Source organism: Odocoileus virginianus, chromosome 11, assembly GCF_023699985.2.
Source record: "Odocoileus virginianus isolate 20LAN1187 ecotype Illinois chromosome 11, Ovbor_1.2, whole genome shotgun sequence".
Lineage (NCBI taxonomy): Eukaryota > Metazoa > Chordata > Mammalia > Artiodactyla > Cervidae > Odocoileus > Odocoileus virginianus.
In genome coordinates, this window is record NC_069684.1 from 10,909,382 (window position 1) to 10,934,765 (window position 25,384).

The following is a 25,384-nucleotide window of genomic DNA, read 5'->3' on the forward strand; positions in this document are numbered from 1 at the left end:
CCCCCTGAAAGGGAAGACTTGGGTTTCTCAAGGCCACGAGTGCCCTGCAGGATGAGGAGGGTGCTGGCCTTAAGCCTCGTCCCCCACGTGGTGGGCAGCACAGAACCACAAGAGGCAGGCGGCCTCTGAGGTTTTCCAGCTTGCAGGAAACTCTGAAAGCAAATGAGAGCCCTCAAGGATCATTAGACCTATTTATACAGTTCTTCACTGGGAAAAAATTAAATCTTCCAAACACAGATAAATACCCCCCAGTGACAAATGAACTAGCCATCCCATTTAAACCCCAGCTCCAACACTGACAAATGAGTTACTTGAGCCCCCACCCCCAGCAAGATAGACATGTTTCTTTATCTTGAACCCCCTTTAGGTGGGAGAAGAGTAACACGGGGACTACCGAGAAGGGTGGGAGGGGGCCACAGCGGGAGGTAGGACAGGCTTGTGAAGGGCACCTTCTCAGCCAGGTTGCCAAACCACAATGCCTCTTCTCCCTGCCTGGCTCTCTCCAGGCTTTCTGCTAAGCTTGAGGGTTTCTCAACCCAGGTGTGCTGGCCACCAGCCGTCCCCGCCAATATCCTCGGAGACTCCAACAGCACAGAGTGACGCAGGGTGCCCTCAAGATGGCTCACTGCCTGTCCCCAGGATTTCTCAACAGGGCCTATCTTTTCCAGGAAGCACTCCTTTTCTGGGAAAGGTTGGCAACATCAGAGAACGATCCTGGCAGGAAATGGCCAGTCACATCTGAGGACCTCTAAGAAGAAATAGAGATAAGATAGAAGAAAGAGAAAGCTTTGGCTGAGCCTCCGGAATGTTCCTTCCTGGAGTGGCCATGGCGTGGTGGAGAGCTGTGCGCTCCAGGACCGTGTCCACTGCCCACAGCAGCTGTCGGGCATGTGAAAGGTGACCTGTCTGAGTTGAGTGAGATTTCCTGCAAATGTAAAACACACAGTGAATTTTGAAGGCTTAGTACAAAAGAAGGATGTGAACCATCTCATTAACAGTCTTTGTATACCGATTACCTATTGAAATGATATTTTGAATATGTGCATTGGATTGAATAAAATACATTATTTAAATTAATGTCGCTATTTTTCTTTTGTGTCGTGATTACTAGAAAACTTCAAGTTGCACAGGGCTCATATCCTGTTTCCATTTGGCTAGTGTCCCTCCAGGGAATCTTTAGCTTCAACATATTTGAATCCAGGTTCTCTCAAGAGCATGTTTTCAGATTGTGGAGTTTTTTCCCCAGGTTTTCTTTTTTCCCAGGGCCCCTGAAGTTAGACTCACCCCAAGTCATGAAATGGAAAGCTAGACTTAGAAGCTCCTCGCTTCTGCATCTGGACCTCTTTCATTTGATAAGCTCTCTGCCTCTTCCCATCATCTCTTACCCTTGCCACTTCCCACACTCACCCTTGGAACACTGGCTCTTATATGCTGGCCTTTAGGTTTAGAAATAGCAGGATAAAAAGGCTGATAAGAACCCGAGGAGACCATCAAATCCATTCAAACCGGTCCACTTGACCCAACCCCAGTGAAACACAGCTGCATTGGTCTAATTCTTTTTTAAAAAGCAATAATTCTCATTTATTTTCATGTAGTAAATAATACTTATCCATTGTAGAAAAATGATAAAATAGAAGCCAAAAGAAGAAAATAGAAATCATCTATAAATCCAAGCCTCGAGTTAGCCATTATTGATTTTTGAGGGTGCATCCTACAGGAGTTTTATTGTTTACAACAAAAATAACTGTAACATTTATTGAGCACTTACTATGCCCAAGCACTGTGATAAGTGTTTTTAAGATAGTTTTCTTTGTAAGAATCCTAAAGTAGGTTCTATTATTATCCTTGTATTAATGTTGAGAAAAACTGAGACTTAGAAAAGTTAAATATCATGTACAAAGACAGCTCGTAGTGATCAGTTCTACTCAGTTGCTCAGTCGAGACTGACTCTTTGAGACCCCATGGACTGCAGCACACCAGGCTTCCCTGTCTATCACCAACTCCCAGAGCTTGCTCAAACTCATGTCCATCGAGTCAGTGATGCCATCCAACCATCTCATCCTCTGTCGTCCCCTTCTCCTGCCTTCAATCTTTCCCAGCATCAGGGTCTTTCCAATGAGTTAGTTCTTTGCATCAGGTGCCCAAAGTATCGGAGTTTCAGCTTCGGCATCAGTCCTTCCAATGAATATTCAGGACTGATCTCTTTTAGGATGGACTGGTTGGATCTCCTTGCAGTCCAGCTCGTAGTGATGGAAAGAGTTAAACACAGGTCCAAAAGGCCTTGGACAGGAAGCCCTCAGCCACCTGCCTCTGACTGCAGTTCTGCAAGGAAAGACATGCTATCACCTCCCTCATAAACTCGTTTTCTTGAAGGCATCCATCTCCTCCTAATCTTCCTAAATTCTCAGTGCCTGCTTCTGTCCAGTCAGGCTGTGATAACAGAGTACCATAGGCTGAGAGGCTTAGAAAAAATAGAACATTCTTTCTCACAGCTCTGGAGGTTGGGAAGAGCAAGACACCAGCAAATTCAGAGTCTGGTGAGAACCCACTTCCTGGTTCATAGGTGGCCATCTTCTCCCTGTGTCTTCACATGGATGAAGGGCTGGGGAGCATTCTGGGGACTCTTTAGGAAGAAGCACGAAGCCACCATGAAGTCTCTGCCCTCATGACCTAATCAGCTCCCAGAGGGCCCGCTTCCAAATACCGTCACATGGGGAGCTAGGCTTCATACACATTTTAGAGGAACACAAGCATTCAGTCTCCAGCAGTGTCATCCTTTAGGTATGTCCTCGTCCACTTCTAACTGCTTTTTATTGGTATATTCACTTACTCAACAGATACTTGTTGGACACTCATTTTGTGCCAGGTGATACTCCAGGCAACTGGAAAACAGCAATGAACACAAGGACAGAGTTACTTTTGTGGAGCTTATATTTCAGTTTAGGGAGACAGACAATAAATTAACAAGCAAATACACATGATGTCAGGTAGTGAAACAAACCAATCCAAGGAGAAAACTGGGTAGTATGAGAGGGAAACACAGTGATGGGGAGGGAGTGGTGGTAAGCACCATGGTGTCCACTGCATTATTATTATTTGTAATTATTCCTGACTTGCACAGAACAACCTGGCTAAGACAGATTGCTATCTTGTTAGGGTGGCCAGGGAGGACTTCGCAGATAATGTAACATTTGAGCAGAGACTTTGAAAGAAGTGAGGAAGCAAGCTATCAAATTACTTGGGAGAAGAACTTTCTATAGCAGGGATGAGATCTGTGGATTAAATCCTTGGACCTTCCTTCCGGTTGGAAGACCTTGCAGGGGTGAAGAGGGAGGGAAAAGCCAGTGAAATAAATAAGTAAATAACCAGAAGAGAGGGGTAACCAGACTGGTGAGGAAAACTTTGCAGGTTGATGGGAATGATCAACTGTCAGCTGCTCCTGATAGAGTACGATATGGACTGAGAATTGGCCATTGGATTTAGCAGTATGGAGAGCACATATATTACCAATAAAAGCAAGTGAAATACACCAAGAGATCACAGTAAAGGGCATAGGGCAGGGGAGGCTGTGAGCCTACACCCTTCCATTCTTGTCTCGCGGCTCTTCAGGACACCAATGGGTCAGTTAAATTCTTAAACTGTTCTTACTAGTCTAGTTTGGCTTCTCTCACTATCATCTTTGAAATATTGGTGACAGAATGATGAGCAAGTGATACTTTTTATTTTTAAATTTTATTATTTTATTTTTGGCTGTGCTGGGTCTTTATGGCTGCGTGGGGGCTTTCTCTGGTTTTGGCAAGTGGGGGCTACGCTCTAGTTTTGGTGCAAGGGCTTCTCACTGCGGGGGCTTCTCTTGTTGCAGAGCATGGGCTCTAGGACATGAAGTCTTCAGGAGTTGTGGAACAAAGGCTTAGTTTTTCCAAGGCATGTGAAATCTTCCCAGACCAGGGATCAAACTGCATCCATTGCATGAGCCAGCTGGATTCTTAACCACTGGACCACCAGGGAAGTCCCTAAGTGATACTTTTTGAAAAGCTCATGATTACTGGTGGTGTTTCCTATTTGAATGTCTCAGGACCCAATGTACCTTGCAAACTGTGATGAGTTGACAGCTCTTGGAAGAAGAAATACATTTTCTAGCCTTTCATGAACTTACAATGCAGAATATTTTCAGGTGATCACGCCTATTCCCAGGAGAGGATTCATCACAACAGCAGAGTATTATAACATGTATCTGACTGATGCCTTGTTAGCAAGCACTAACGTTAGAAGCAGTCGTAATAGGACTAAATTGCTTGGACTCCAAGCAATTACTAACCCCAACAACTCTGAATTAACTTGAATTGTCTCCTTTTTTTCACTGTCTTCTGACAATAACAAGCTGGTCCTTTTCTGTCAAATTCCATCTTAAAAACACATCTTTGCTGTTCAATCACTAAGTTGTATCTGACTCCTTGCAACCCCATGGACTGCAGCATGCCAGGCTTCCCCATCCTTCACCATCTACCAGAGCTTGCTCAAGCTCATATCCATTGAGTCGGTGATGCCATCCAAACCATCTCATCCTCTGTCACTCCCTCCTCCTCCTGCCCTCAGTCTTTCCCAGGATCAGGGTCTTTTCCAATCAGTTGGCTCTTCGCATCAGGTGGCCAAAGTATTGGAGCTTCAGCATCAGTCCTTCCAGTGAATATTCAGCATTGATTTCCTTTAGGGTTGACTGGTAGACTTATAAACTGTCGGCCTGCCAATTACATGTACATATTATGTGTCAAGGCTATGTTTTTTCATCTAACCCGTTTTGCAGAGTCCAGCTTGATTCTCCAGATCTACCTCTTTCTTGGTCTTCCTTTGCCATCTTCTTATATAATTCATCTACAAGCTTGTTACTGTCCTTGACTATATAAGGTCCAGATCACGTGAAATTGGGATGTGACTCACTCAGCAAGGCCACACTTGGAATTCACTCAGTCCTTCAGTGTTAAGAGCGGGCAGGAGAGGTTTGATCCGGAGGACAATTTCCAGAGCCTGAAGGAAGTGCCGATCATAGACATGCTTCCTTCCTCTAAGAACAAGAAAAGTTGGCTCTGGGAAAACCCCAGACAGACCTGCTCTATGTGTTTCTGGAGCCTTGTCTTCTCAATCCAGAGGCTTCCAGAAACGTCCCAGAAGCAACATGACTAAGAATATAGACTTTTCTCGTCATTTAAAATAATTGCAGTTTTCTCTCTCTGAAACTCCACATGCTCTTTCAGTGAACTGGGCTGCTTTTCCAGCCACCTGAAGAGGTGCAGGCGCACTCTCTTTATCCATTGCATCCACACTGCTCTAGAAGGCTCTTTTTCCATAAAGCACAGCTCCTTTAAAAGGTCCAGGTTAGTGTTTGCAAATGTGAAGCTTTTGAAATGTTTGAGAACCACTATGGACCTTGGCTGCCCATTAGTACAACAACTTCATAGTCTCTATGCTCTACAAAGAAGTTTCTCAAAGTGTATTCAGCATTGATTGATTCAACAAATAATCACAAAATATTCATTTTGTCTAAGGTGTCATTCCAGGCCCTGGAGAGCATAGCAGTGAATAAAGCAGATACAAATAATTTTTCTCATGGAGTTTACCTTCCACTGGGACAAGACTGAAAACAAACAAACTAAATAAGTGGAAATATAATTAATTAGACTGTGCTAAGTGCTATGGAGAAAAACCATCAGGGAAGGAGGAAAGGGGTACCCTGAATAAAGAGGTGGAAAGACGGTGTAATTTGCAATGGGAGGCGGGGAGGGTCAGGGAAAATTGTGTTGAAAAGTGTCATTTGAACAAAGACCAGAAGACAGTGAGGGTGTGAGTTGCAGAAATCTGGGAGGAGAGTCCACTAGAGAGAAGGAAAAACAGTAGCACAAGTTCTGAGGCTGGGGTGTGCCTGGGATGTTCTTTTCTTCTTTTTTCTTTTTAAATATTCTTTATTTATTTATTTGACTGTGCTTTGTCTTAGTTATAGCATGCTCGATCTTCCATCTTCATTGCAGCATGGAGGATCTTTAGTTGCATCATTTCAAACTCTTAGTTGCAGCTTGTGGGATCTAGTTCCCTGACTAGGGATCAAACCCAGGCCCCTTGCATTGGGAGGGAAATCCCTGAGATGTTCAAAGTCCAATAGGAAGGCCAGTACAGGCCAGGTTAAGTGAATGAGGGAGTGAGTAGTAGAAAAAAGGTAGTAGGGCCCAAATCATTCAAGCCTTCTTTGTAGGGATTTGAGGTTTTGCTGTAGTGAGATGGGGACCCACTGGAGGAATTTAAGAAACTGAGTGACATATTCTAACTTATATTTCAATTCCAATTTACATTCTAACTTATATTTCACACTCAGCTGCTGTGCGAAAAATAGATACCAGGGCCACCAGTTTAAGAGACTACTGCCATAATCCAAGTGAATACTGATGGTAGCAGATCACCCATTAAATTATAGAATGCCTATGCAAACTACAAACTTCAGAGTCAAACTTAGACCCAGTAATCCAGGATGAGGGTTCCCAGAACACTGAAGTTATCACAAGTACTCTCTAGGTATTGTTCAAGTATGCTAGAGTTTTAAAACCATTCTTCTGTAATGTCTCAGCTATCAGTTGATTGCCTCTCAGCTCCAAATTGATCCTTCACTGTCTGCTCTGCAAAAAGGGGATCTGGGCCCTTTAAATATTTGTCCTTCACCGCCTGTCACAGTGTTAAGCTTTGTCAGGAGAGATCCCTGGAGAGACACTGCAGTGAGAAGAGGGCTTCCTTCCTGGTTCTGGGGCTCTGGCTCAGCAGCCTCCTGAGACACCGGCATCCTCTCCGTGTCCTATTCCTACAGCACGCAGGGTTTCCCTGGTAGCCAGCTCCTGTGACGTGGACACTGGCTCCAGCACCAGGCTCTTAGAGTGCATGTGGCTTTCCCAGCACCAGTTTCTGCGTGGGCAGCTTCTTCAGTGCCAGGCTCTGGGTGTACTGGCAGCTTTGCTAGCTAGCAGCCAGCCACTAAAGCACAGGCGGCTTCACAAGCTCCCAGTTCCTTCAGGGCACGGCCAGCCAGCAGGACCCCCCAGCCAGCAGCTTCCCCAGCACCAGGTGACTTCATGCAAAGTGCCTTCAGAGACTCCACCTCCTATGCAACGTTCCCTGCATTTTAGAGAACTGATTTACCGCAAATTCCACAGATGCGGTTACTGCTCTTCCATGCAGTGGGCTCTAGCCGCATCCGATGGTCCATTCTCCAAGAATGTCCAGATCTCAGCTTGGGGGAGGGAGGAAGGAGAGGGCAGTAGGGGACAAGTGATCTTTCTTGGGCTTCTATCTCAGTCCTGGGTGTGAGAGCTGTGCCTTACATCTGCCATTCCTATATCTTAGAGTTCACTTTTACTTATTTCTAATCAACCCTGTTACAGTTAATATTTTCTAGAATAAATGTCTGTTTTTTTTAAATGTTTATTTATTTGACTGCACCTGGTCTTAGTCACAACACATGGGTCTTCAGTCTTTAGCTGCAGCATGTGAACTCGCAGTTGCCGCATGTGGGACCTAGTTCCCTGGTGGTGGTGTTTAGTTTCTCAGTCACGTTTGACTCTCTGTGACCCCAGGGACTGTCTAGCCTGCCAGGCTCCTCTGTCCATGGGATTCTCCAGGCAACAATACTGGAGAGGGTTGACCAGGGATCAAACCCAGTCTCCTTGCATTGGGAGCATGGACTCTTATCTACTGGACCACCAGGGAAGTCCCAGTAGTTACCAATTTTTATATTAATTTTTTCAGGCTTAAATTACTCTGGAGATTCTCTTACCTGAATGCACCCTGATGGATACACACAGCATCACTCACCTAGAAGAAAATTTTAAAACCCAATCTCTACATTGCCAAACCTGAATCTTTGGAAATAATTGGATAATGGAGACAAACTTCCCAGTTTTCACCCAAACTGTTGGTAGAGTTTTGTGCATGATAAACAATTATCTCTGCCTCACTGCTATTTGTCTTCAACTAGAGGAACCTAGAGAGCAGAGTCTTTCCAAACTGTTGGGATGTGGAGCCCAGCAGGGTTACTTCTGCCTGAGGGTGAGATAATGATGGACAAGCCCTTCAAGATGTATAAAAAATCTCTGAGCAGAATCAGGGACCTTCTGGAGGTTCTTCCAGTATCAATATCCTTTTGTTTTGTTTTGTTTTGTTTTTTTGTATCCCAGATACTTTTTTCTATTTTTCACCTGTTTACATTTGGAGAAATTGAGTCCACTTGGATTAGGTAGTATTACCTAACAATTATGAATTAAATTTTTTTTAATTTATTTTTTTGTTGTGGTCACCAACTCCAGATCAGACAAGTTATAAAGAAATATCAATCCTTGAGACACATGTCCTCTAGAGACAGTTAGTCAGAAAAATTTAGAAAGCACTGCTTGATAGAAAAATAATGTGACCCATACAAGTAACTTTAAATATTCTACTAACCATATATATATATTTGGCTGTGCACCAGCTTTCCTTTAGTTGCAGTGAGTGGGGGCTATTCTCTGATGGTGGTGCATAGGCTTTAGGGAAGGCAGCTTTCATTAGTTGCAGCTCCCAGGCTCTAGGGCACAAGCTCAATAGTTGGGTGCATGGGCTTAGTTGCTCTGTGCCATGTGGGATCTTCCTGAACCAGGTATCAGACCTGTGTCTCCTGCACTGGTAGGTGGATTCTTTACCACTGAGCCACCAGGGAAGCCCTCCTAGCCATATTTTTAAAGATAGCAAGCAAAATTATTTTTAATAATACAGTTAATTTAAACATATATATGCAATATATATAAATCCTCACTTAAAATGTAATTAATATTTAAAATACTACTGAGATAGCTCACATTCTTCTTTCTGGTCTTTGAAATTCAGCGTGTATTATGCACTTACAACCTTTCTCGATGCAGGCCAGCCCCATCAAGTGCTCAAAAGCCATGCATGCCAAGTAGCCACCTTATTGGACAGAGTAGTTCTAGACCATCTAGCTCAGCCCCCCTCATTTTAAGCAGAGGGCACAGAATCCCCAAAGAATTTTGAGTTGTCCTTTCTAATTCACAAAATCAGTGCCATAATCTAAGATATCTGATACCTGAGCATAAGCCCAACTCTGCCCTTGATTAGCTGTGTTACCTCTCTGAGCTTCAACTTCTTTTTCTATAAAATAGAAATAATAATACATCGCCAAGAGTTGTACTAAGGATTAAATAAGGGAATGGATGTAAAGCACTTAGCCCATAGTGAGCACTGGCTAAATGGAGTACTAGGTTATCATATTGGACTTCACCAACAGCATTGCCTTTCATACTCTATCAGGAAGCAAAGAAGGGCAGCTCCCGTTGCACACCACTGGCTTTGGGTGTGGGTTTAGTCCAGCCAGCAAGAGCAAGGGCACGATACTACATGTGCCCATCAAAGCTTTAGCACAGCTCTTCCTATGTTTCCAAGTTAGACAGTGAAAGTGTTAGTCATTCAGTTGTGTCTGATTCTATGTGACCCCATGGACTGTAGCCCACCAGGCTCCTCTATCCATGGGATACTTCAGGCAAGAATACTGGAGTGGATAGTCATTCCCTTCTCCAGGGGATCTTCCCAACTCAGGGATCAAACCCAGGTCTCCTGCATGGCAGGCAGATTCTTTATCCTCTGAGCCACCAGAGAAGTCCCAAGTTAGACAATAGAAAGTTGATTTTCCTTTCAAGATTCACTTTGTAAAAGTACCGAGATGAATGTTTAAAAATTCAGCAAGAAGAATAGTTACAGGGAGAAGGTCATTAAACGCCCCCGCCCATCCCAGTCCCTGGTGACCCTTAGGGTCCTGACTCACCTGGCTTCCCACATTGACCCTTCCTGCCCAGCCAGAAGCCACAGCGCTTGCTCAAAAGGAGATAATGTCATTTGTTGACATTTCCCAGGTGACTAAAAAGGCCAAGCCGTTTTAGGGATCTGAGTCTTTGCATATAATTAGCAGATCAAATTACCCTCGGGGAACTGAAGCTTGGCATTCTTCATTGTCAAGAAGAACTACAGCCTTCAGAGAAAGGGAGCAGAGACAACCACCTACGCTTTGGGCCTTTCTTTGTTTAAGGATCTCAAAGGGAGCAATAAATAAGAGAGGCGCACAGCGTTCCAGGCTCTGCTTCTCCTTTATCTTAAAAACTTACTTCCGAGGACACGTGCTCTGGAAGTTGGAGCATAAACTGAGATCAGCAAATAGAACATTTCACTTTCACTTAATAGGTATCTTTAGACACCCTATCATTTGTAAAATACTTGGTTAAAAATAATTTTTAAATTTCAAGAAATTTACAATCTATTTTGAAAGAAAATGTGGAAGAAGTGGGTTTATGTCATGCAGATGACAACATGATATAACATGTATCATATATGATATTAAGTATCAGTTTATAACTGTATCTATGTAATTACTACTGCAGTATTAGTTTGTTCATTAAGAAGACTAAATATCTGAAGCCACAACACTTAGTTATGAAGAGGTATGAAATGACATCAGGCTGGAGGGGTTTTTGTTTTTGTTTTCAATCAGATGTGATATATTTATAAATTACAAGGTCTTCAGCTTTTAAACAGGAAGGGAATTTGGACACAGGCTATAAAATGCATGAACCTTGAAGATATGCTAAGTGAAATAAAACTGGCCTCAAAAGGAAAAGAACTCCATGATCCCACTTACACAGATCCTTAGGGGAGTCCAGTCTATACAGATAGAAAGAATGGTGGTTGCCAGGGGTTGGAGTTGGCGTAAACAGTTGTTGTTTAACAGGTGGATGGGTTGGGAGATTTTTTACAAGACGAAAGACTCAGGTAAAAATCTTTAGGGAGGAGGCAGAGTTTGAAACATCAATTGAGTTTAAATGAAATCGAAGGGGATTCCAGGGGAGAGGAGACTAGAGGCGAAGGTCAAAGGAAGGAAAGTTGTGGAAGGCCGAGTGGGGGGTGGTGGTGATGGTGGTGATAAAAGAGATGGGTAAGGCTGATGGCAAGCGGGAACGGGGAGTACACTGGAGACGGGGTGGTACCATGTTTTGCCAATGGGTGACTTCATCAGCCCCTCCATGCCCAGTCCTTGCTTGGATGGTTTCAGCATCTCTTCCACGCTTAGCCTTGGAGAGGGAGTGACTTGCAAAGCCCCCACAAGGCTGCTGCCCCAGCCTGAATGAATGCCAGGCTTCAGAGGTGTGGTTGCACATTTTAATTTTCTGGTACCAGCCTTCACACTGGGACACCCACCCTTTCTTCTCATGCTTCTAGCCACACGGAGACTTGCCCAACAATGGAGTAAGCGATGCAGACTTGACCTTGAAGTACAGACTCAATAAGAGGAACATGATGAATAAAAATGATAAGTGGGAGAAGATGCATTGAAAGTTGACTAAGAAAAGAATCACAGCCACTAGGCTTCTTGGGAATCTGAGAACTTTTTAATAAATCTTGTCTTGTTGCATTCATGCCCTGGGCTTGGTTTCTCAAAGAGAACATCATGGAGGGCAGTGAAACCCAGAAACTAATGAGCAGGCTTCCTCCACAAAACTAGAGGAAGTTTTAGCTATATTGACTTTTAATGCACCCAAGGCATTTTTCTCAGTACACTCTATTGTACTGATAGCTGCTTTACCTGATTTTGCAAAACAAATAACTGTCACAGGAGCTGATCCTAATGACCGCTTATCCTTTGAGTGCCTTATCTATGACCCCTCTTTTAAAGAAAGTTTGCACTTTCAGACTTCTTTTTCCTTCCTACAGAGTTTTTCTTAAGTCTATCAGAATTCCTTTAAAAACAAATTTTAAAAGCAAACTCACCCGTTTAGTTGCCTTGGCCCTTAAAAAACCCTTCCCAGTGAATCTTCTCTAATTCCCTGACAAACTTCTTTGCTCTCTGTAAATGGTGCTGACAAAGGAAAATCAAATTAAAGTGTTAGTCCCAGAATTCCATCACCTGAGTGTGTTTGAATGGCTTTTTCATCCTCAGACTGTAATCCTGCTTCAGCCATTAGCACTTTTCCTAAGAGGAGACAACTTTCTGAAGTTACACCTGCAACCGAAAAAGCTGATGTCAGCCAAAGGCTGTCATTCGTCATAGGTTGTCTTTCCCTTTGCTAAAGAACTGAAATCAGATGAGTTGCTGACATCTGGTGGTTGCTAAGCAGAGTGTAAGCTGGGTCTTAAAGGACTTCTACCTCAGATTATAATAAACTCCCCAGCCTCCAATTCTTGGAGGCCTCCCCTCCAACTAAGAACACTTCTGTATCCAAAGGGAAAGCAAGAATGCAAACTAAGAAGCAAAGGAAACAATGCATTGAGAAGAGGCATGTTGGCTACCAGAATGAAAAGTGAAAACTTACCTTCTCTGGAAGTGACTTCCAGGATTTGAACAAAGATTTAACTTGGCCCCAACATATCCAGAGTTTGATTGTGAAAATCCCCTGGAGTAGGAAAGGGTAACCCACTCCAGTATTCTTGCCTGGGAAATCCCACGGACAGAGGAGCGTGGTGACCATAGTCCATGGGGTCATGAAGAGTCAAACATGACTGAGCGGCCAAACAACAACATACCTGATGGGTCCTGGGAGGTGGGATTCCTTTTTGATTGAAAGTAACATTTTTGTTGCAGCTGGAAATAATTCTTCTGCTTCTTTTCCCTTTATTACTCAACCATTTTAAACAGTTCTCCATCTGTCTGTGGCTATAGAGTGGAAAGTGGCTTCCAGAGCATTCTGAATTCTTCTGCTCTCCTGTTTCTCCACACACTGAGCGAGACCAGGAGCTGGTGAAGTGGAATGGACCTCAGATCCTGCCCCCAAAGTGTTTGAACTCCATCTTCAGAGAGCTCAGGTGGAATCTTTGTTCTGGATGGGACGAGCACATCCACCAACAAGACTCCCAGAGCCCAGAGGCATGTCAATAACTCCAGAATCACACTGGAGAGGAAGGGTTCCCAGGAGCTGCAGGCAGAAAGGAGATTAGTCATTTTTCGAAAATGACATTTGAGTTCTTCATAGCTCATCACGAAAGAGCTGTATTTTGTTCATTGATTTGCTTTCTTGGTTTTTGCATTATCTTCTCTTGATTTTTCCCTCTCTACTCATCACTCCTGCCCCTTAAGCTAGACAGTAAACTTGAGAGCAGGAACTTTGCCTCGTTCACCATTTATATTCCCAGCATCTGAAACACTGTTTTTGTTGTTGTTGTTCGGTTGCTAAGTCATGTCTGACTCTCTGTGACCCCCTGGACGGAGGCACGCCAGGCTCCCCTGTTTTGCACTATTTCCCCGAGTTTGCTCAAATTCAAGTCCATTGAGTTAGTGATGCTATGCATCCATCTTATCCTCTGCCACCCCCTTCTCCTCTTGCCTTCCATCTTTCCCAGCATCAGAATCTTTTCCAATGAGTCAGCTCTCCACATCAGGTGGCCAAAGTGTTGGAGCTTCAGCTTTACCATCAGTCCTTCCAATGAATATTCAGGGTTGATTTCTTTTAGGATTGACTGGTTTGATATCCTTGCAGTCCAAGAAACACTATTTAGTACATGGTAAAATTTCCAAACATTTGTTCAACAGAAAGAATGACAATATACTCCAATAGTTTCTCTTAAAATCAGCCAGGAGTGCCTACCTTACCCTCCTTTACTTTAGAAAGCCCAGAGATGGTCATGTCTGGAGACACCACGCAAGTGCCATAATGACTAGATTTGCCCCATTGATTGACAGTCTGGAGCAAAGGGCAGACTCCCAGAGGCCAACCTGAGCACCTCCAAGGGTTCCTAGAGGACGACTGGTATTAGCAAGAGTGAAGACTTGCCTTCACCACAGGACCTTCCAAATGCTCCAGAGAACTGAAGGCAGATGTCTTTAGGGGCAAGTCTGAGTACATTGCCACATAGGTTCTGGGTGCGGAATAGCTCTCTGGGTATGCATGAGTCTGTGGGGGCTTGGGGAAGTGTGTTGGAAAACTTTCCCTCTGTCTCCAGCTAAATGGTTTCCTGAGGAAATGAGAAATGGAGATGGGGTGGGTGGGAAGGAATGAAAAATTTCCAGCAAGGAAAAAAAATGAGTTTTTTTCCTTTGAAACAGGGAGTTATTGGCAGATCTGAAATTCCAGGCTGTATGTGTATTAGAAATACAAAAGGCTCTGAATTTTTTTTTTTTTTTAATTTTAAACATGGAGTATGAGACACTAGAACAAACACTTCAAGAATAACATTTTTGAATTGAAGGGTTTGGGGGATCTTAGACCAAAGTGATCAAGACCCAGGGTTCATGTCCCTCCCCACATAGTCCAGCAAAGCAGGTACTTTCTGATATGCATTAATATAGTTTATGGTTACATTGCTGGACACCATGTGGACTGAAAGGGCCTCTTTATCTTTAAACAAACAGATGAGGAAGAAGGATCTCCCCCACCCCAGCTAGACCTGGACTGGTGAGGCCACACCATGGGTTTTTCCACTCCAGCTACCAATCTTTCCTTGTTTGTGGTTTGAAAGAAAAAAAGAGAAGTACAGGAAATGGGAGGTGTAATCCGCAGGTAAGTCCACTCTGTTTCAGCAGACCTTGAAATAAGTAACTTGGTCTGACTTCCTGAGCATTGGGTGGAACTGAGAGTATGAGGATTTGTGGGGACTACTTTGAGTCTCCCCCCACCCAAAACACCACCCACACCACCATCAGGTTTCCTGTAACCCTTAGGCGGTGCTCGTGTGCAGGGTCTCTGCCTACACGCCACGCAGGAGGTAAGAGAGTGTCATCAGCAGCAGTCCTAACACCACCAGCAGGCCTTTGTGAAGCGAATGTCTTCTGCACACAGTACTCTGCTAGATGGTGTAGGAGACAGTCACAGCCACCACTCCGTCACCTTAGAGTGTATGGTCTCAGAATAACCTACCAGCCTTCTCAGGGGACATCAAGTGTACTAATGACAAGGTTATTTTTGTTTCTTTTGTTTTTACCATTGTGGAGAGGAAGGTCACAAGTTTTTGTGTCAGACAAAACTAGGCTAGAATCCCAGTTCTTTCACTCATTAATGTGTGACCTTGACCCAACTGTAACTCAGTTCCCTGGTAGCTCAGTTGGTAAAGAATCTGCCTGCAATGCAGGAGACCCCGGTTTGATTCCTGGGTCGGGAAGATCCACTGAAGAAGGTATAGGCTACCCACTCCAGGATTCTTGGGCTTTCCTGGTGGCTCAGCTGGTAAAGAATCCGCCTGCAATATAGGGGACCTAGGTTTGATCCCTGAGTTGGGAAGATCCCCTGGAGAAGGGAAAGGCTACCTACCCGCTCCAGTATCTGGCCTGGAGAATTCCATGAACTGTATAGTCCATGGGGTCGCAAAGAGTCAGACATGATTGAGCGACTTTCACTTTCACTTTGACCCAACTGTGGAAATTCCGTGCCTCCCTTATCTCATCTATGAAGTGAAGGTGAAAATAGCTACCACATAGAGTTGTTGTCAAGATAAAATATCCTTAACAAGTTTAACATGGTGCCTGCCACATAGCAAATTTTCAGTAAATGGCTGCTATTGATATTGGGGGTAGAGAAACAATTTGGTGAGGACCAGCTACAAGTAAGACACTGTGTTAAGTTCTTTGCTAGTATTCCTCATTTTTCCTCATGAGAATACTATGTGGTAAATGCTGTCCTTATTCTTGCTTTATACTCGTGAGGAAACTGAGACACACACATCCGTGATCACATAGTTAGTAATGGTGAACCCAGGTTGTCTGGCTCCAGACACTTCCACAGAAAAGAAGGTTGGACTAAATAGTTGAGCTGCCATATTTGCTTAAAACACCTGAGTGGGAGATTTCACCACATTCCCTCTCATTTGCTGACACCAGCCAGTGAACATCCAACATCAACTGGACTCTGTCTCCTTGGACGGGCCCCAGGCTCAGTATGGAGGGATGACCTCTGTGGATAGTTACCCTTGCCCTGGTCTCCCAACTGAAAACAAAAAAGGGGGACAGTTACATAAAGCAATGCTGACCTATATTCTTGACACTCTAAGTTGCTTCTGGATCTCCAGGGCAAACACAGATATTCACTAGAAGAGAAGCACAAACTGATGTTCGATCCACTGTTACCCTCAGACGCCCTGCCATTAGCCCAGCTTGGCTGAGAATCAGTGGATATTGACTGATTTGATTTTGCTACCCGTGTTCCTTCAAGAGAAGACCAGCTGTCCCACCACCAACCCAAATGAAACAAAGCAAAACACATGGGCTAGCCACTTATAATGTCAGATTTTTATGGGAAAAATAAGTTTGCAAAAAGCTGACTAGAATGATTACAGAAGAGTTCTTTAAAGAAATTGTTTACTTTTCTAATATTTAAACACCATCAAATAAGAGTGTTGCCAAATGAGTTTCTGGAGATTAGTTTTAATGAACAAGTGATAAAATCTTGTAAATGTTTCATTCCATACACATAATATTTGTATAGATAAGGTTTGGCTCCTCAAGTAATTAAACATCATCCCCTACAAACTTGTTTTGCTAATTGGCTTAGAAGACATTGTCTCAAAATAAAAAAAGTCTGATTTTTTAATATAAATTATCCAAATTAGCAGATACCTTATTACTGAAGCTTTATGGTTATTAGTTTTAAAATTATTTGCTGTTTTATTTTTTAAAAGAATACTTGAGAAATCTACTGACTAAATCTCCTCTGGAGTTGTTAGCATCTGACAAACAAAAGCAATGACTGGGGAATTCCCTGGTGGTCCAGTGGTTAGGACCAGGCACTTCTTCTGCCCAGGGTGCAGTTTCAATCTCCTGTAGGGAAATGAAGATCCTGTAAGCCTCTTGGCCAAAAAAAAAAAAAAACAGAGGCTGATAACCAGGATTATCCATGCTCTTTTAATACATGACCTTACTACATTCCTTACAATATCCCCAAACCACTCCATCATAGTTCCCCAACAGGAGTCATAAGTCCAAGTTCAAACACACAGCTATCACTGAATTGTTGAGGGACAACCAAAACATCACTTCAGTTACCCAGGGCTTAGTTTTCTATCTCCTGTAGATAACCAAACCATCTCCACTGGTTCCTCAGAGATGGTGATGATGATAATGCTGACAGTAATGATGGTGATAGCAGTCATGGTGGTGGTAGTGATGATGATGGGTGGTGGTGATGATGAGAATGTTGATGACAATGAGGACTGATTAGCACCCTCAAATCTCCAGCAACAAGCAACTTTCAAGAATTCACATCTTTAGCTCCCCCAACTTTGCCCCCTTCTGAACTTCAGAGCCCGGAGGAGACGAGCAAAGTGGAAGATACTTCCAAAAATTACTGCATCAGGTAGGGAATAGGAAAGAAATATCACTATCTGCATTTTTCTAAACTGTTTACTTCAGTCATACCTACTCTTAAATGTGAAGGTGTTAAGATGATGAAAAGACTAGGAAATGGCAAAATGGAGGAAAAGACATTAAGGAGAAAATGGAAATGTATTTGGTGGGTGGGGACAGAATTAAAAACTGAGAGCCAGAATCTCTAGCACATCCTTTGCATGTTCTATTCACTACCATAAAGCCAAGAGGCAACAGGGGAACTATGACCCTGGTCTGTTCTGTTGGTGGGTCTTATGGGAGCACGAGAAAACCCCACTAAAGGTGAAACTTGGCTCACTGTCACCCTTTCTATCACCACTCCCATCATCACCAGACTCCCTTCCAAAGCAAATTCCAATTGACTAGTTAATTGTACGCACATTATAAGTTATTGTAAGCAGGCATTGCCCAGTGGGAGCCATTTAGGTGAAAATTCAGTTGCATTACCCTTTTTAAACTTGCCAGTTTATAGAATTGTTTAAAGTTAAACATCATTATAAAGTTATAATAACAGTAGAGTCAAATTAATGTGATGACATTAGTGGAAGAACTTGTTAGCTCTTTGCAAGTGATTAGCAAAATGATGTTCTCAATATGTACACATGTGTATAAATACACATTTCACATGAACATACATATCTGTAAGAGAAGTTGGACTGTATGGGCTTTTTGGAACCCAAGCAGTAGGCAATGGAGAAATTAGTTTGCAAAGAGGCTTTCATTATTCCCCACTGCTATTAATGACTTGTGTCCTGAAAACAACTTCTACTTAGACAGATATAACCTGGCAGTGAACTTTGCTTAAAGAGTATTTTGATTTTCTGGGTAATTTGTTTAACTGGTTTGGATTTTGAACAAGGGAGGTTAACTGTGAACTCAAAACCAATTAGATGCTGAGCTATTGAGAACCTTGACTCCTGAAGCTAGAGAAAAACAGGATGGTGGGTGAAGTGGAACATGGGAAGCTTCATTGCCCTCAGTGGGGAGGTTAATGGAAAGAACAGGAACAAGAAGGGAGGACTCCTTATGCAGACTCTGCGGCTTAGCAGCCACGGCACCTTGGATAAGTCACCTGACCTCTCTGAGCTTCCCTTTCTTCCTCCGTGAAATCATGACAAGTCTGTCTTCCCTGCATCAACAAATGATAGGAAAAAGGTGAAATCGATGAAAATTTTCATCTTAAATACAAAATGTGCAGTATTAGGCTCCATGCCTAATTTACTTGACTTGAAATTTCTTCCTGAGTGTTGTGTCTGATGCTCTCCACCAGATTGTAAGGTCCATCCGTACAGGAAACAGGTGTATCATAGCACTGGCTCTGTCCGGACTGGTGGGATATATACTGATGCTAGTACTGGTATTCTATAATTCACATGAATAAATACTGGCGAGTGACTAGAGAATCAGCCTTGAAACTTGAGCACTGTTAGGACACAAAGAATGTGTGCTACTTAATAGAGGGCAAAGCAACGCACATCCCTGAGATAAACAGCAAGGAGTTTTGGAACAATTACTGGTGACTTCCTATGTCCCTTTCTGGAGATTCTTGGCTCGTTGTTGTGGAAGTGACTGTTTTCATCGTCTCTCCTTCTATTTTCCCTTCACTCTTATCCCCTCATGTACACTCTGATATTTTCCATCTCTCCCTTTTCCCTTTGACCCCATTAATGTCCTTCTGGGTTAGAAGGTTACTGTCTCATGCTCCAAAATCTCTGAAACAGTGTTGCTCAGACCAGAAGCCACAGCATCACCTGCAAGCTGCTGGCAACGCAGAATCTCATCAACCACTGTCCAGTCCATCACAGAGTCCTGAGCAGTTGGGGGGCATGTTAACATGGGGGAAGCACTGCTCTGCCATGCACGTGTGCTCACGCACACACACAGAGCTATTTCTTTGCTCACTCACTGATCAAACTAAATTATTGTGAGCTGAGGTCAGCTTATCCTATTACTCACACCACTTGGTTCTCTCTTCCTTACTCTTGTCTTTACTTTGTTCCTCTCTAACACTGCACCCCACTCCAGTGTTCTTGCCTGGAGAACCCCATGGACAGAGGAGCCTGGCGGGCTACAGTCCATGGGGTCGCAAAGAGTCAGACACGACCGCACACCTGCACATACACACAGAGCACCTCTTCACAAGGGCTGGGGGCGCAGAGAGTCAGACACGACTGGGCACACACACACACACACACACACACACACACACACATAACACCTTGTCACAAAGGCTGGGGATAGCACATTGAGTAGAAGCCGTATCATAGCTGTTCTTTTCAGCAAGCTGGGTAAAAAGTTTAGTGAGGAAAGAGTTACAAAGCATATTCTTAAGAGGATTTTTGACTGAGTGCAACCCAGATGTCAGCTGCCGTCACCCCGTCACATGAGGCTTGGGCTAAATTAGCTCAAGCTGACTGTGCGATGTCCTGCAGGAAGCCAAACGCCCTCCTCAAGACTGCACGTTCCCAGGGGCGGACCTCTCAGGACCACGGCGACCTCCAAGCCTGTGTTCAATGAGCCCTTGACCTTACCCCTCTTTATAGCCAGCGTCTCTCCTCTGGACTCCTCACCAACCTGGACTTAGAAAGGCTGCTCTGCCCTTGATCTCACTCCTCCCCAGCCGTGTGTACAAAAGGCATCGAGGCTCAGAAGCCTTAACCGAGGGTTGGGAGATGGCAACGTTTACACCCCAAGTCACGTAGTGTGGCATGTTTGCTCTCAGAATCCTTCTCCAGGGCTCCCCTCCGCGGGTCCAGGTGCCCGCCTTGCTGCCCATGAACCCTCTTCCTTCTCGATCTCCCTCCCCTGTCCCTGCTCTTCCCTCCCCCAAACGCATGTTCCAGTTCTTATACATGATGCTTTGGCAATTCGGTTCTGTTCTGCAGGCGTCTTTTACCCGCACCTTCAAGTTTTCAAATTGTTTTCCTAAACAAATTTCCTCCCTTACAAAGCCCCCTGGTCACAGCTGTTTCCATGATCATCTGGGGGATTTTATTGAAGTATAGTTGATTTACAATATTATTTTAGTTTTAGGTAGAGAGCATTGTGATTCAGTATTTTCACAGATTATATGCCATTAAAACTTATTGCAAGATGATGGCTATAACTCCCTGTGCTATACAATATATCCTTGTTGCTTACCTGTTTTATACATAGGGGTTTGTATCTCTTAGTCCCATACCCCTAATTTGCCCTTCTCCATTCTCTCTTCTCTGTGGAAACCAATGGTTTATTTCTATGAGTCTCTTTCTGTTTTGCATGTACATTTGTTTGTATGGTTTTTTAGGTTCCACATACGAGTGGCGTTATACAGTATTTGTCTTTCTCTGACATTTCATTAAGCATAATACTCTGTAGGTCTGTCCATGTTGCTGGGTGAGTTAGTGGTATGAAGAAGTGTCAGAAACCAGGAAGGTTAGAGTGAGGGGGCAAAGAAACTCATGGGAGCAAATTATTAAAAGAGCTTAGTTTTGTTGCCTTTCTAATCTATGACTAGAACCACATTGGGTTTCCCAGGTGGCACAGTGGAAAAGAATCTGTCTATCAATGTAGGAGATGCAGGAGACTTGGGTTCGATCCCTGGGTCAGGAAGATCCCCTGAAGGAAGAAATGACAACCCACTCCAGTATTCTTGCTTGGAAAATTCCTTGGACAGAAGAGTCTGGTAGGCTACAGTCCATGGAGTTGCAAAGAGCTGGACGCTACTGAACATGCATGCATGTACACATCACATCAAACTAATTCTCCTCTACATGGTGTAAACACATTGACTTACCAAAATTAAATATAATTATATTCCCTTTCTTCAACTCAGCTACTGTACCTTGGCCACCATAGTCCATGGCTCTTGAAATCCATGTATGTTGTATAGCTGTGGGCTTTGCCCAAACTCCTCATCTGTTTTGAACCTCAGGATCAACAACTATAACAAGGGAATGATATTATTTAACAGGGTATTCAATACAACATTCCCAGTTCACTCTGCATTTTGGCTGGGACATCAAAGCTGAGGACAACAGGGGTTAAACAGCCCCATATTCTGAAGAGAGGAGTCCAGTCACCCACCAGGGCTTGCTGTCAGATGGCAAAGCTAGGTCCATGTCCCGCAATCCGTCACTCATTCCTGCCCATATGAAACAGGAGACCAGGACACTGAGTTGAGTAAGTCTAAAGAGGATGGATTTTTATCCCCTTCCTGCTCACCTACACAGACAGGAAACGGGGTTTTCCTTCCTCAAGCCAAGTGAGGAGACCCTAGGGCTGTAGTGAAGAGCAGAGTGATAGAGTTCTTGGGGAAAAATGGCCCAGGTTGCCTGACTCTTGCCTGAAAAGCGCTAAGACAAGAGTCTAGTTAAAGCCTATTATCATGACAAAACAAGGGCAGCCAGCCCTTCCAGCTTCTGGTGGAATAAAGATGCTGAGTTTTCCTGCGGCTCAGGTTTGAGTCACCTCAAAGGACCCTGCCCAAGAGGACTCACCACGTTTGTCTCGGAAGGCAGGGCAAGATAACTCCACAGAAAGAGGCTTGGGTGTGCCTGTAGATGCAGAAGGGGAGTGAGCGTCACACACAGTCAGTTGGAAGGTGACTCACTGAGTAAGGAAGTGGTGCCACAGGAGGTCCCTGCTGGGGGAAGTGTCTCCAGACAACCCACCAAGATACCTCGTGAGGAAAAGAGCCAGGGCCAGGGCCAGGCATGGAGCCAACCACAGATTACACACCAGGGGAAGACATTTTTTTTTTCCTCTACTCATTTCTTGCCTCCATAGGGAGATCAGACTTAGTGGATGTGAGTGATGAGGAAGAAGAAAAGAAGCTAGCCAAGTCACCTCTCTCTGTGGGAATGCAGCATCTCATCACCCACCACTCACAAACTCTACCACAGCATCCTTATGCAGCCATGCTTGTCATTCCTGGGTGTGGAGGAAGACGGTCTTTCCCATTTCACTTGCAATTAATCTGCATTCTGATGCCTACCTTCTGGGCAATAGAGTACAAGTGAGAGTGATGTGGGCCTACCCCCAAAGTCTCCTGCTTGATCCTCCACTATTTGTCTTCCCCTCCAAGAATGAGCAGGCTTCCCTGGAGAAGGGAACGGCTCCCCACTCCAGTATTCTGGCCTGGAGAATTCCATGGATTGTATAGCCCAAGGGGTCACAAAGCGTCGGACACGACTGAGTGACTTTCGCTTTCACTTTCCAGGAATGATCATGGAGAAAATAGGTTTAAGATGGCAGAGCCACAAGATGGAAGGAGCCTGGATACCCAGATAACAGCCTGGAAGAGAGTTGCCCTACCCTCAGTGGACATAAGTGGCAAAGGATTTTTATGCTAAAATACTAAAATTTCAAGTTGTTTTGTTTTTAATACAGCAGGGCTTGAAAGAAAGTGAAAGTGAAGTCGCTCAGTCATGTCTGACTCTTTGTGACCCCATGGACTGTAGCCTTCAAGGCTCCTCCATCCATGAAATTTTCCAGGCAAGAGTACTAGAGTGGGTTGCCATTTCCTTCTCCAGGGAATCTTCCCCACCCAGGGATCAAACCTGGGTCTCCCACATTTCTAGCAGAGGCTTTTACAGTCTGAGCTACCAGGGAAGCTTAACAGCAGGACTTAGCCTGCCCTAATAATGTGGCAGACTTCCTGACCTGGCAGGGCTAGGGAGGGAAGAAGCTCTGCTTCTGACTCGTCTCCCTCTGCATATAGGATGAGACATTGTAGTTTTCATATATCCCTGGAAAGTAATGCTGCATACTGCAAGATGCATTATTTTATTTTCTATTTTTAACTTTGAAATAATTGTAGACTCACAGAAAGTTGTAAAGATAGTACAGAGAGTTCTCAAGGTTTTTTTTTTTATCCAGTTTCCTTTGACCGTTACATGTGACATTACAGGACAACGTCAAAACCAGGACGCTGACACTGGTGCCCTGTGTTTGTGTAGTTCTGAATCATTTTATCACACAAGTGGATTCATGTAGACACCAACTACCAGGGAAATCAAGATACAGAACTGCTCCATCACCACAAAGATCTGCTGGGGGCTACCCTTTTCTATCAAACCCTTTCCCTCATCACTCCCATTCCCACCATTTCTAACCCCTGAAAAGCACTCATTTGTACTCCATCTCCATAATTTTTTAATTTTAAGACTGTTACATAAATACATCATACACCTTGTGACCTTTGGAGATTGGTTTTTTTAAAAATCAGTATAATGCCCTTGAGATCCATCCAAGTTGCTGGGTGTACCAAGAGTTCCTTCCAGTTTACTGTAGAGTAGTATTCATGGGATGGATGTACCACTTTTGTTTAACCATTCACTTGTTGTAGAACACTGATCATTTCCATTTTTGGACTAAAAAATAAACTATTATGAGCAATCATATATAGGTTTTATGTGGACATGTTTCATTTTCTCAGGATAAATGCCCAGGAGTATGATGCTGTGATTGTACTTTAAGTCTTATCTTTAGTTTTGGTTTGTTTGGTGTTTTTTTGTTTGTTTGTTTGTTTGTTTTGAGAAACGGTCAAACTATTTTCCGGAGTGGCTGTAACCTTTAAAGTTCCTACCAGCAATATGTGAGAGATCCAGATTCACCACAACCTTGCCAGCATTTTGTAGTCTTACTATTTTTTTATTTTGGCTGTTCTAACAACAAGTGAACTTTACTATACACCTATCAGAATAGATGTATAGTGAAATCTCATTATAATCTTAATTTTCACCTCCCTGGTGATGGTGAATATCTTTTCATCTGTTCATTTGCCATCACATCTTTGGTAAATGTTTTTCATGCTGTTTGTCCATTTTACAACTGAATGGTTTGTTTTCATTTTAACTGTTGAGCTCTGAGAATTCTCCATATATCCTAAATATGAGTCCATTTTCAGATACACAGTTTGCAAATATTTTCTTGCAGTCCGTACTTTCATTCAATTTATCAATTTTTTTTTCTTTTATGGATCAGGCTTTGGTGTCATAGCTAAAGAATGGAATGAATGGAGAAAATAGCACTGACATATATACACTACCATGTGTAAAATAGATAGCTGGTGAGAAGTTGCTGTGTAACTCAGGGAGGCCAGCCGAGCACTCTGTGATGACTTCAGGGGTGGAGGATGAGGGGAGGGAGGCTCAGGAGGAAGTGATACATGTATATCTAAAATTATGGCTGAATTGTATTGTTGTATGGCAAAAACCAACACAATATTGTAAAACAATTTTCCTCCAATTAAAGAACAAATTGTAAAAAAATAAATTCATGCATTTGATGCAATAAATAAATAAATAAAATAAGAGGACTTCACCAAGTCCTGGATCTCAAAGACTTTCTCCTAAGTTTTCTTCAAAAAGTTTTACAGTTTTACATTTAATACATGATCCGTTATGAGTTAATTTGTATAACATGTGAAACAGGCCAGTTCATTTTTCCTGTGAGTGTCCAGTAGCTCTAGCACCATTTGTTGAAAGGATTCTCCTCCCAATGAATTGCTTTTGCACTTTCAAAAATCAATTTGTTGATCTACGAAGTGCTGTACCATCTTAACTGATATTATTTTTTAATATGTGAAAGTGGCTAGCCCAGGCTATGGATCTGCCTAACTTATCACCCAGTAGGAAGGAAAAGTGATCCAACAGTGTTTGGAAAGAGTGATGAAAAAGATTAAGTTTTCCATTACTAAAATCTTGCCAGGTTCACTTTGTTCAATAGGCAACTGCAATTATCCACTTCTTGGAGGGATTGTGCTTTCATTTTGTCTTTTGTTTTGAGTTTGTTTACTTTTTTTTTTGATGCATCACATGTAAGAAGCGTTTAACATTGTGTCTAGTACATTGTAAGTCTTCAGTTTTATTGTTTGTCTTCAGTATTCAGGATATCACCATCTGCATCACTCATGCTCCTCTCTGAACCCCTTCTAACCCAGGGAAGCTAGCTTTTCCGTCTCTCAAGTACATCTCCCTCTTATTCTTAGAAGTTAAAAATTGACTTAAGGGGAAAAAAAAG

At 43.3% G+C, this 25,384-nt stretch overlaps 1 long non-coding RNA gene across 3 annotated transcripts; it reads right to left on the reverse strand.

The window, feature by feature from the left end:
- Positions 1-1,553: 1,553 nt before the first annotated feature.
- Positions 1,554-12,365, reverse strand: LOC110140713 (uncharacterized). Of its 3 annotated transcripts, none has more exons than XR_011490261.1 (2): positions 11,842-12,365; positions 1,554-2,882 (listed from the first exon to the last, which is right to left on the reverse strand). It is a non-coding gene; the product is annotated as an uncharacterized lncRNA (long non-coding RNA). The 3 variants fall into 3 exon arrangements; XR_011490262.1 differs by having other exon boundaries at positions 11,061-12,365; XR_002314824.2 differs by lacking the exon at positions 1,554-2,882 and adding an exon at positions 10,148-11,352.
- Between the last annotated feature and the right edge of the window lie 13,019 nt (positions 12,366-25,384).